Raw genomic sequence first — 8968 nt, 5'->3', positions numbered from 1 at the left:
AGGCACCAGCAAACAATATTGCACAAGTCGCCTCCAGCGCTAAATCTAAAGCAAGTCCTGAGTGGCTTTGATCATTATCGAAGAACTTTAGAGTATATTAAGTCAACCACATTCTTTTTTGTGTGCTTTTGCATGTGATTATGAAAGGTGTTTTAGAGAAATATTTGCATCAGATCACACAATTTAAGAGGGAAGCCATGATTTATTCATATTTTCTGGTCTTACTTTGAAAAAATTACCCACTAAATCGACACCTTTCTATAATGATGCTCTGTTTATACCACTGTACATATTGCAGGAGGTGTTTTTTGTTTTATTTCACAAACTCAACCCGAAGATCACCAGTTATGTTAGTCGAGGTCACATTATTTTTTTTTTTTAAGCACGCGATTATATTATTTAATGAGACACTCAGAATGTGTAAGTGGCTCTGAGACTTGAACGTGATTCCCCAATTATAAAGAAAGCAGGTTGATGGAGCGTAAGTCTCATTTCCCTTGTAGGGGTGCATCATAATCATGAGCTGAGCGCACCCTCATAAAATCAATTCTTGTGTAAATGTGAGCCTTAGAATTGTGAACCGTGTTAAGGTATTTTCATGATGTATTTCCTTTACTGGCAGCTAGTGTGATGAGTTAACATAGGAATTCAAGTTACTAGCAGAAATGCTAATATTAAAAACATGTGTTGTGCAGACTGATTTCACTGATGTGTTAGAAGTGTTTCACAGCAATGATATGTTTCATGATTAGGTAACTGTGCTAGTTGAAATGCAAATATAATGATGCAACTTGTAATGTTTAAAGTCATAGGCCTGAAATGTAATCCTCTGATAACTCTCATTCTAAATTTCATGTGCTCTGTGGAACTGGTTTTTCTCAGATTTTGCATTCCCGGTGCAGAATCTTTCTTTAAGAAAAATAATGTATTTGTTTTTGCAGCTAGGACAGGAGAGAAGAAGTTATAATTACATGACTCAAAGGTGATAAAGGAAAGACTTTGGTTTCACATGGGAGAAGACCTGGGAATGTTTTTATGTCATGCAGCTTTTACAACGCATGCCTGTCCCAGCACAGAGACGACCCAGCGCTGGAGAGCGGGAAAGGAAAAAAGCGAGATGAAAAGTAACTGGAACAGCCATGTCTTCACTGCCTTTCTAAACATCAAATGATCAGAAATCCTCCTAATAGCAAGAGGCAATGAGTTCCATAAAGTAGGAATCAAGAATGAATTGTTGCAAAAGATGTAAATGGAGAACACTGTGGAAATGTACACTCATGACAGTACTCATTGTGGGATCCGTGCAAAGCTGTGCATCATGGGCAACTACTTGGGGATAACTGGTTGGTGGATTAGGAAACGTGTCCACATCTTTCTTGCCTTTAGAGAGGGAGCACCTCAGAGCAAGATCTTTCTTATGTGATTGGGGATTTATGCAACCTGACCCATCTTGATGGTGGAGAGACACCTTTTTCCTCTTGACTCGAATTATTTATCAATCAACATAGGGATTTATTTTAGCAAACAGAGTAGGGACAGATTTGAGGCTTTTTTATTCACCAACCCTCAATGCAGGGAAATTTGGACTCTTGCTTCAGGATCATCTGTGTCTTCTTTCTTGAACCAATAGTCTGTTTATGTTGCACTGTCTAAATTGGGTGCATTGATTGGCTTTATGCTGTTCCTTTGTATTTCTATACCGTTGTGTTGGGGTGTGTTTATTCCCAACTGTTTTGTTGTAATAAATCAAACTAACCTTGCTAAGTTGTCCTTTGGTTGTTATGTGTTTGGAATTAGTGGGTAAAATTGATTGTGTACTAATGATTTTCTTCCCTTTACACTTTCATACTACTAAAAAGATCCATCGGAAAGTGTCTCTAGAAAAGTCCAGAACACCTTGGCTGCTAATGGTTTTCCCCTCCTGTGCTGATCCTAATCGAACCCCATTGTTTATGACAAGCTCAGCTCGTCATAAGCACAGCTCCTCTGTGCCTCATGATGAGCTGAGCTCGTCATGAGCATGGAAGGGGTTAACTGCCCTTTCAGTTGGAAGCAGACTACAATGAGTAGCATACAAAGTAAGAAGATTATCTAGAAGTAGTCTAGTACAGGAGGAACCTGGAACCCTGAAAGGCTCGAAATTGAGTGCACTGGTTGAGAAAGGAAGGTAATGGAAATCGGCAGAACCCGACGGAGTTGGATGGTGCGGCAAGATCAGTGGTGGAAGGAGAGGTGAGTATTACCAGGATGTGTGCAGAATGTAAGATTGTGAGACGTCATCTGCAGTTCCACCTAAGACAGGGAAGTTTGTTTGAATGGGATGTATGGGAATTTTCTAGTGGACTTTGTCTAAAAGGGTTGACTATACTGATTCAGGTGATCCATGGTGGTTGAGGATTACTGTGTTTGAATGCTCTTGAATGATTTAACTCTATCGATCTTATAGAATGGCACACAAATACGGATTTAGGATGATTGCATGAGTAAATGCATAAGGATAGATTGTGAAGTGGGGTGAGCGGCTGCAAGTAGTGAAAGTGACTTTAATGCGTGCTGCATTATGATAGGTGTGTTGGTGTAGTGCAGTGCTGGGATTGATTGGCAGTCGTTGGGAAGTAGATTATTTTGGCGTAATCAACTGAACATCATTGCATTTAAGGGGAACATTCAAAGTGTCAGAAATCATGTGATGCTTTAGGGTGTTACGTGATCTCTTCAGAGGCGAAGAAGGGGTTGTTACTTGAGTGGGCGAAGAGGCACCACCTGAGGATACTCCAGCTCAATATATGGAGACAAAAGTTGGGCTCCATACCTTACTTTGGCTCCAAAAGTGGCATTAAATCACTGAAAAAGAAGGGGAAATGTCATTTCAATGTTTTGGCTCCTTCAGGTTAGATGTATTGAACCAACTTAGAGGGATGATGTTTGCGATGTAACCCTTAACAAGACCCACACAATTTGAGGCACTAGATGAGAGGATGCGAGCAGCCCATGCTAAACAGAGAGAAATACCAAGGAGAATGATGAAAATCATGAGGGTGTATCAGGATGCACAGTTAAATGTGAGGCTTAGGAGGTGGAGAGTGGATACCATTGAAGGAGAAAGACAATACCAAGTATTGGTCAATGGAGAGTCACAAAACAGAGAAACAGGGAGAAGGGCAAATTGGTGTGACAACAGCGACTATGAAGACAGCTTGTTGGATGGGTTTCTAGGTGAGTTCTTTCACCTTATAGTTCACAATCAGGAGAAGTGGCACAAAGTCTTGAAAGCAAAGATAATGTGGGAAATGCATTAGCCCCAGTGGTTCCCAATACAGGGGTGGTGGGAATGATATCTGCAGGAACAGGAGTGTCTGTCGTGGAAGGTATAGCACAGAATGGGGCCACTGCTACTTCACAGTTGCTGGAAGCTCTTACAGTACCCATCACTATTGGAACTGTTGTTCCTGCGTATGATTCAGGCACAACCAGAAGCATTAGCCAGAGGCAATCTATACCTGGCAATCTATACCTGCGGAAGGGACTCCTTTGGGAAGGACAGGGAACATGAAAGGGGGTTTCTCTCCTTTGTTGCCAATGAAATTCAGTACCCCTTTAGCATCCACTGCCAACCATTCCGTCATACAGATTAGTTCCAGCATTATGCGGGCTATACCTATGGTAAGCACCAGTTCATATCTCTGAATGTTGGAAACTCCTGTGAGAGGACTGAGCGGTACACCTCAAGAAGCAAGCACAAGTCAGAGAACATCTGAGAACCAGCATGTCTTTGGTTGAAGGATCCTAATAACAGCAGGCAGAGCCAGAATAGTAAGTCAGGATACTATGAAGGCTACAGCGAAGGTGAAGTGAGTAGATGTTGTGAGAATGAAGGCTGAAAAGGAGAAGGAAAACTGTGGGAATCTACCTTTAGACAGAACAGAGACATATGAGGCAGATGAATTGTTGTTCATGGCAAAAGATGTCACTTGGAAGGCATGACAGGCACATGACAAGCTGTCAGATTTGGCTCAGAGGTATGGAATAGATCTATCTTGAATGAGAGTGTTACAGGGAAATCACAGGCTTGCCTACAGCGATCAAGAGTTAGAGGAAAAGAGAGTGACTGGACTGAGATGCCCATGTGGAAACTAGTAATGGGAATGAGGCTTTGGAACATGCTGGATAAGTGGGAAGAGAGGTGGTCGAAGAAGAGGAGCGCAACTAAGGTGACATGAAAGACGCCTCCTACAGGAGAGGGTGCACAGGTAAAAGAGGCATATCATTAATGGAAGTGCCTAGTGGAGGGTACATGCATGTTCCCTGGAGTCTGGCTGATCTTGCTGTGTTCAAGAATGATTTTCACAGATTCAGAAAGAAACCTGCACAGTGATTGACTTCTGTCAGGCATTTCTTTCTATCCCATTGATTGAGGGTAGCCAATTTTTGTTTGCTTTCCATCTGGAAATTTGTGTCTTGCCAAGGTGTTGTATCCCTCAAGGTTATACTAAAAGTCCATTTGATTTTCAACCAGATCTTGAAAAAGAACCTTGAAGGTTTGACATTGCCTAGAAACTCAGCATTGGTCCATTACATTGATGACCTCCTCATTGCGTCTAAGATGCATGAGGCTTACAGGGATGATACCAATGCTTTACTGAATCACTTGGCTGACAGTGGGCAGAAGGTGTGTCTGAGTAAGCTTCAGTATTGCTTGAATGAAGTATAGTACTTGGGCCATTGGATAGAAAAGGGCAAGAGGAGAGTGTTGAGAGAAGTTGGCCTGGCATATGCTGTCTACTATTCTAGTGGACACCTTGCTCCAGTCCAAACAACCCCTTATTGATGGTAGGTTAAAGACAACCTTTAGAGAAAGCTATCCTAGTGGATGCTGTGGAGCGCAGCCTTCAGGCAAAGTCTTGGAGGTATGCAAATCAGCTTGTTTTACCAGTCTATAATCTTGTGAATGACCAAATGAAAGGAGAACCACACCAAGTATATATATATAAAATATATGTATTTATTGTAAAAACATCCCTCAAGTCTCTTTATGAGGCTAGAGGCAAAAGTACATTCAGTAAACGTAATATCACACAGTAAATTAGCACAATATACGTTAAGCCCTATGGGCGTACTAAACCATATATTAAGAAAGTAGTATAAGAACCACGACTTGCATAGACATAACGCCTAGAGCCTTTAGAACCACTGGGGCCACCAGAAACCACCCAAGGTAGTGAAGCAGGGGACCCACTGGGGACGCGTACAGTATGTGAACATCAACTTATATAGGGAAAGTCTTGGGGAAATGACACTTCAAAGAGGACTATGAGCAAACCCCTTTAGACTTTAGGGGTCCTAGGGCCAACACCCATGGGAGCACCAGAGTACTCGAGTTACCTCACCCAGGGAAGCCAGGTGCCTAGGTGTCTTTTGGTGTCAGGTTTCGTCAGCGTTTCTAATGGCGATCTGCTGCAAAGTGCTGCTGCCGTCATAAAGGAAAGTGTCCAGAGTGATCCAAGCCCGGATCGAAGATGAGAAGAACCTGGAAGCAGAGGGGACAGAGTCTGTGTCACTAGCCAGTGACTAGGGGAACGATAGGTGGATGCCCACCGATGTCAGGTGAAGAAGGCGAAGAAGGTGAAGCTTGACTCCTCAGCCACGAGAACCAGGAGGCGTTGACGATAGCCAGGATCTGGAATCGAGCTGTCCCATGAAGGATGTCGAGTGCTGCAGTGTCGGATTCCAGATTGGACACATCGAGCCTTGGCAACAGCAACCCAGGCAGAAAGCAAAGATAGGCTTCGGTGGAGACCAGCAAAGTCTGAGGGACTCACCACTTGGTGAGGAGACAGGGTACGTCTGGAACAACCAGGAAAACCCAAGGTGAATCAGAATGGCCTTTTTGGGGACCCACCAGTCAAAAGACCAGGGATTGCGAAGGATCCTCAAGCAAATGCTTTGTTGGTGCCTGCCTGAGCAGGGGAGTCATTCCTTGATCCCAAGGAAGATTCTTCCATTCTCTAGTCTTCAGTAGATCATCGAAGTTCTAGGATTCAGTTTCAGAATTTTGTCCAGGTGTAATCTAAAGTCCTGTTGCCAGGGGCCGCTTACTATTACTGAAAAAGGTGTTGGACATACTCTGGGGACCCACCTATGGGAGGGTTTGGAAAGAGTGGTGGCTATACCCATTTCCTTTTTCCAATTTCATGCAGGAGCAGGGGCTGGGTGTCCCTGCAACCGGTTTGAACTGGACTATTCATTGGGACACCAAATGTCCCCCCAGAGTAGACATCAAGGCTCTCCCAGAGTGCACCCACCCAGCCCCAATACACTAAAGCCTGCAGGGAGGTGGATACACCTCCCTGTGACAGGAAACCTATTTTCTAGGCCTCCCCTGCCAGAGTTTCACCCAGCAGCAGGCGGTCAGATGTGTGTCTGTGGCTGCAGCATCCTTTTTGTGATGCCAGGGCCCGTTTAAACAATTACCGAGCAGACCAGAGTGTACATGTCTCTCCCTCTAGAAGGGTGGAATTCTACTCCTGCCGCCAGGACTGGCGGGGTAGGGGGTATGATTCCAAAGTGTTTGACACCAAACACAACAAGTGTCCATGCAGCCAGTCCCAGTGTCCAGTTAGCATTTACCGAGAGGGTGTAATGCACTTAAGAGTATATGGTTTGGCTGCATCACAGAACAGCCTCAGAGGTTAGGCTCCACTCCGAAAGCTGCAGAGGGGTCCTGCTCATGCATGGGCACCCTCTCACACAAACACAAACCCAAGCACTCTGCCTTCAGGATTGATAAGACCTGCCATAGGAGTGACTGATAGGTTTATATGTGTCAGTGAATTAAGGTAGATATAGGTAACCTTACTGCAGTAGCAGTCCTGTGGTGTCATTTTCGAAGCCTTCCCAGAGTAGTGGCATAATACATGCTGCAGCCCCTGGTAGGCCTCTGGAGAACCTATGCCTTGGTACCTAAGGTACCATATACTAGGGACCCACAAGGGTACCCCAGTAACCAAACTGGAGTGTGCCTATAGTACATGCAATCATTTTAGAGAGGAAGCAGCTAAATTGGGGTCCTGGATAGCAGGGCCCCAGCCAAACTAAAGTAAAAAAAAACAGTGAAACACCAGCAAAAAGTGGGGTGTAACCATAGTAAGCAGATAATACTCTATATGCCTATTACAAGATGGCGCGGAATATTTTAGAGCATAAATAGTCATTCCAATATGGCGCGGACGCGGAACGCCGATTGGAACGCGTTCGTGGATAAGACGAACACGGAGCTTAACCAAGGTAGGCACAACTGCATCTGGAATAGGTATTAGATAGTAACAAATGGATATTGTAATGAGGGAATATATTTACACCCACTCGATCTCTATTTCAGATCGCTGGTAAACCGAATATATTGTAAAAAGACAGGAAGACTCCTGTATCTGTGAATATTTCGTTAATAAGAACAGGGTAAGTGGATCAAACTACTGTGATAATATAGACTATTAGCATTTGGAACTTAGACAATTTTACTATTGAGTTCCCTGGACTTGCTTTTCACAGGGTCTTACAAATTATTATTTGGAGTACGAAGTAGGAAGACTATCTTAATTTATGAACTGTCGAGAATACTGAGACTATGGTAAATATGCTAGCTGATTGTACTAAACACTGAGTCATGTTGGATAGCATGCGGTGAACATGGGTTTAAAACACTGGTTCTTAGATGAGATGTCATTATGTAAATAGTTGCTTATTATAACGGATAACACCCTTTACTGGGCAGTATGACATTGACAATAGAGGGACATTGGATAGTTATTCCTGAACGTGGTGAAAGTTATCTCTAAGCCTTTGAGTGTAATGAAGACTTATATTACACGATGTTGGGATAGAGGACATGTAACCCTTGTACATAATATGGTGGTGGCTTTCTTTGAGAGTGTGCACGTATCGGGTGTTTGAACCTCTAAGGGATTTCCTACCGGGTTCTTTCTCTCTGTTTGTCACGGGATTCTTGAAACTAAGGTAGAGTTGTATAGTATTATAGGGTATTAACTATGGAGTTGTTGATTTGTATTTGTATTATGATTTCAGCCCTGAGGAAGTCGTTGTGTAAATATTATACGAGACGAAACACGTGTTGGCTGGCTGAATATATTCTATGATACCTGTACATGGAATGTGGAGAAGCTATTTCTGAAGGACAATAAAAGCTTCATGATCTGAAGAACCCCTTTTGATAAGTTATTTGGATTGCCAACCTGGGACTGCTGTGGATATATTGAGGACACTGTTACGAATTGCGTTTGTATAAATTGCGAGTGCTCAGGAGAATCAAACAGATAATACTCTACTACAAGTGTCATCAGCTAGAGTAAAGGGGAGCATTAAAATTTACTCAAAAAGAGGTCAGAATGTTTTTGGGAATGGTTAGCTATTGTCGACATTAGGTTCCCAACATTTCCCTGATGGCGAAGCCTCTACAGATGCTGACCCATAAGGAAGTATGTGATTCAGTATCATGGGATACAGGCTGCTTACATGCCTTCCTGGAACTGAGAGAATGCTTGTACCATGCTCTGGCTTTAGGAGTGCCTGATTACAACAAAACGTTTTCACGATTCTGCCATGAGAGGCAAAGATGTGCTCTATCTGTACTCACATGGAGGTGCTGCTAGACCAATGGCCTATTTTTCAGCTACCTAGATCCTGTACCGTCAGCATTGCACAGATGTATTAAATCTGTTGCTGCAACAGGTGTCAGTATTAAACAATTTGAGAGCATTGTGATGAGTCATGAGAACAAAGACACAGGTTGACAAGTTAGGAGCAGGTGCTTCTTGCAGCCGAAAATATAATGCTGAAAGGGGCTCTCTGTTTTATCCTGCTGCCTTGTTACCCATTCCAAGTGCTGAAGAGAAGAATGTGAAGGTCATGACTGGCAAGATAACTTTTGACGGTGTAAGGAACCAAACCCACG

This window comes from Lissotriton vulgaris, chromosome 7, assembly GCF_964263255.1.
Source record: "Lissotriton vulgaris chromosome 7, aLisVul1.2, whole genome shotgun sequence".
NCBI lineage: Eukaryota > Metazoa > Chordata > Amphibia > Caudata > Salamandridae > Lissotriton > Lissotriton vulgaris.
The sequence above is the reverse complement of the archived record's forward strand: the minus strand, read 5'-3'. Positions refer to the sequence as shown.